The sequence below is a fragment of the Triticum urartu genome, chromosome 7A, assembly GCF_056163025.1.
Source record: "Triticum urartu cultivar PI428250 chromosome 7A, HENAU_Tu73, whole genome shotgun sequence".
Classification (NCBI taxonomy): domain Eukaryota; kingdom Viridiplantae; phylum Streptophyta; class Magnoliopsida; order Poales; family Poaceae; genus Triticum; species Triticum urartu.
In genome coordinates, this window is record NC_141879.1 from 30,867,566 (window position 1) to 30,872,044 (window position 4,479).

At 45.6% G+C, this 4,479-nt stretch overlaps 1 pseudogene; it reads right to left on the reverse strand.

The window, feature by feature from the left end:
- Window positions 1-3,135: 3,135 nt before the first annotated feature.
- On the reverse strand, window positions 3,136-4,078 carry LOC147957289 (uncharacterized; annotated as a pseudogene).
- Window positions 4,079-4,479: the final 401 nt, after the last annotated feature.

Here is a 4,479-nt window from a genome sequence, read left to right on the forward strand (position 1 = left end):
CCCGAAAGCCATTGGCCATACTGTCGCCGCTGCCGCTTCAGCTCGTAGTTGGGGTGCTGCCAACACATTGGAGACATCTCCTTCCTCGACGTAATTCACAGGACCCTCCGATTATGTGTAGCACCTCGATGTGGTGTGTGGGGACCTCCGTAATTTAGGGATTGCCACTGAACCCCCCGACTATGTGTAGGGACACCACAGAATGTAGTGGGTGTCATTTCTTTGTGAAATTTCATATGTGGGTAGAGTGGTCGACCATGTATGCGAAAAAAAAGTTCAGATTTTTTTGAAAAAAAAATCAGTATATTTTTTTCCGAATTTACTATTCATAACCGGTGCGTGTGTCGAACCATGCCCCAAACAAAATTCATGTTCATTGAAAATCTTGAAATTTTAAAATTTCTCGAGCTGGGCTGAGGTACGTATTTGGAAAGTGTTAAAAGGAAAGCATCAAAAATGGGAAATGACAGAAATAAAAACCTTTCAGTTTTACGGCATTAATTGGAATTGACAGCACCCAACATGCGTTCAACAGTGAACGGCACGCTCTGCAAAGCTCTCAGCAAACTTCCAAATCCAAAGAAAGAAAGAAACGCAGTAGTGCTGGCTGCCGCGTCCAATTAGTGCACACGACGCCGGCCAGAACACAGCTGCGCGCAGATCAGATCAAAGCCCCGAGGAAATCCTTCCCTTCCCAGTTTCAATATAATCCAGGTTTCCTGTTTCTGATTCAGACCGCCCCCACGCGACGCGATCGACGATGTACAACCTGTGCCAGCAGCGGCGATAGGCGACGCCGGCTTACACCGACCGGGGCGAGGGCCCTGACCACGGGTCAAGGTTCCATTCCACCGTTGCCGTCGGCGGCGCCGAGTTCAGCTCGCCAGAGTCCGGGTCCCGCACGCTCATCCAGGCGCAGGACGTCGCCGCAAGGACAGCCTTGGAGGACATCACCGCCAGGGAAGCGTTGGAGCACCCCTCGTCACCTCCGCAACTACTGACAGGTGAGTATGTATGCGCCCTAGCTAGCTAGATCTTGTTTTGTTCAAGATTTTAGGGCTCCGGTTAGCGCCAGATGCATGCGCCGTGGCCGCTCCGCCCCTCGGCAGCTACTTTCCGGTGTGTACGTCTGTGCCTTAGCTAGCTAGATCATGTTTTGTTCAAGATCCTAGTTCTCCGGCTAGCGCCAGATATATGCGCCGTCGCTGCTTCTCAGTCAACTACCAAAGCAGACGTGAGACGACTCCTAAGAACCTGATCCGCCACAACTGATGGGGCCTCGTCGTGCTCGACAAGATCCCAGAAGATCGACTTGTAAACAGTACATCCAGACTCTATACATATATGTGGGTTACGTTGCCGGTTGTTTGCAGACCACCATATATATATAAGTGGTGTCAACTGTGAAAATGAAGGTTTAAGCCGTTTTGATTGCTAGCTACTCAGAGAGCGTCTAGTAGAAATGGATAGCTTATTGGCTATTGAAGATTATTCTTTTGTTTTTTCTGTTCTCTTGATTGGCCTTTACTACCTATGTAGTCATATAAATGCCCCTCATGCCAAAAATTGATTTGATTTTTTTACGTCTCTATCATGCCGCTGTGACGTTTTTATTCCTGCCACTGAAAATGCTCATGATGATCGTTCACACATGTTTCTTCTATATTTGTGGTACTCACTAATTTATTTATATATTGCAGAAACCCATCTTTCTTACAAGTCACAGTTACGAAATTATGCTCAAGACCTACAGAAAGATTTACATTTGTATAACACCACTCAGAGTGGTCCGCATCATGAACCTATCTTCAAGTCAACAGTGACCATAGATGGGCCGACATTTGGAAGTCTGCAAGAATATGCTATAAAAAAGGAGGCAGAATCGGCTGCTGCGGCAACTGCCCTAGTGGCAATACGTCAAGAAGCAAAAATATCAGAGCAAATGCTTATGGTTTGTTTCATCTACTTTTTTTTATTCTCATGGGAGGCATTTTACTTGCACCGCCTCGCCTCTATATCAGCACTAACATCGTTTGACATTTATATGTATTAGTAGTAAACACATTCATCACCCACCTTGGATTTCAATATTCAAGAACTGAGTAAAAACGGTATTGATACACTCACTTCATTTAGTGAGAGTTGACAAACTGGATCTCTATCAAATGTTCAGCATAAAAAATAACCCATATACCTCCACACACAAAAAAACTCTGTTCTCTAAAAAATTAACCCAAACTAGCCCTTTTCCTCAATGCCAATCGGTCTGGTGTTCAACTTGGCTAGACTGCTATGACGTTTTGGCTCATTAAAAACCTGTGCCAGAGGTTCAAACGGCACGTAAATGGGCTGGGTATGCCCACCAACTCAAATTTTGCGACGTACATCGGCAAGTGAGTAGCATGTACTTGGATCAGTGAATGCTGATGTACAAAACCCGCATGCGCTGGAGCAATACCACCACTGGCGTGTTCTTCAGAGCTCACATTCTGAACATGGTTGCCTTGTTCAGCGCCGACAACAAGGGCACTCCAGCTCGAACAGAAGGAGCTCCCGTAGGAAGCCAGCACAAACATGTCCACTCACACACAGGTCGTCTTGATCCCATGTAGACTGTAGATGAAGCTCCGGTGTGTGCTCTCCGGAGGGGATGCAGCCCCTCATTAAGTACACCCCGCTTCCTTGGGGAGCCCTCTCAAGCAGTTCTAAAATAAAACTGTACGGGTCCCGCCCATGACATACAGCAGGAGTGTGTTGACCTGTTTTAGGCCGCAGTCACATTGAATCGTTGCCACCACGGTCTAGCTGCATAGTGGATCCTGATGGTAACAAATTTTGTAAGAGGGGGACAGAAACAATCAACTGAAATTTTGCTCACACACATCAGTAGACCAAATTGAGAATTGTCAACTAAAATTGCAATGAAACCCATGGGATAATGCACACTCCATATGAGATGGCACTCAAATTTCGCTCATAACATTTTTTGATGATAAACATGCATACAACACATAAACTTATGACAACAGCACATACTACTCAGTAACAGTTTTTTCTATTAAGAATAACAGTCTTCTAGCTAGCAACCACGGAGCCCTCAGCAACTCGCAGAAAAAAATATTGAATCTAACCAGGTCACCCGCAAATGGCATTTCCATCTAAAGTGGCGTTTTCAACAATATGCAGCACAACCTTAGGCTTGTTGTAGGTGTTCTTCCTGTGAATACCGATGCCATAGTTTCAGCATTTTGCCTCTTTTCTTTCTTTTTGAGGAAGGTCGGCCCTCTGTGGACACGTGGTGCTCTTGTGACATTGCTCCAGGCATATACTACAGAAGCGAGTGTGTTTGCTTGCACCGCATCCATCGGCAGCTTTCTCTTCGCACCCTGAACATCATATGGAGGCTTGTCCCTACCGATGGTTGGTCGACCTGGCTTACGCTTTCGTTCTGGAGCCTTTAGAGCGACGAAATTACCAATGTCACTACCTTTAGCGTCGCTCCCACACCCGCTGGAGGGTGCCCTCACTGAATCGGTTCCTTATCTTTCCCCTTGTCTTGATTCAGTCTTCTAGCTCCATTCCATCCCGCAACAGTGGCTATATATAGGTGTCAGTTTAGCCATTGCTGTCTTCAAGATATTTGCACACTCGTATGCACTTGTATTTGCATCTCCCAGCCTTACAACTTCAAGGGCATGGGTCCACATATTTGAGTGTCCGAATGTTATCGAGTTTACACAAATTTTGCCCTGAAGATGTGCCAAGTGGTCTAGCCGCATATCCCTCAATCTTTTGTCCAACGTTTCACAATGAGCTTTGCCTCTATCTAGTTTATACAAGGAAATCGCGGACCTGCAAAACACATAGTTCGTATGCTTAATTATGCTGCTCAACAATTTTTTTGATTTAGCAGGCTTGCAGCAAAAGCCTTGATCATCACAATAAATATTGTTACCTTAACAGTGTGGCAGCACAGCAAGCCTGTGTGCTCAAAATTACCACACTCACATATCAGTTCCCTGCCCTCCTCAACAACTTCGACTTTGTACACAACCCTGAACCCTGCACCACTGGTCATGTTTTTCTGGATGGTACCGCCACACAAAATAGGTTTTTCCTTTACAGATCTCATCTACCTTGTACTGCCCTGCTTCATATAGGACCTTGCGAAAATGTTCAAACATACCTCGAGTGTAGATTTCTCTAGCGAGCAACTCCAGCAGTGTGTTCATTTTCATTACTGGATATGTCTGCATGCATGGGATGCATTATTAATACTAGCAGGCGGAGGCATGGCGGCATGCCGTGCCTGTGGGGGAGCCTGTCCATGCGATTCCAATGGTTCATTTTATTGAAAGAAAAAAAGGAATAATGAATTGGGAGAGCAGTTGACCTACCATAAGTTTTTATTTATGTAGCAGTTTCATGCAGATCCAACAGATCCTGCACATTTTCGTGGATCATTACAGAAAAGCCTGG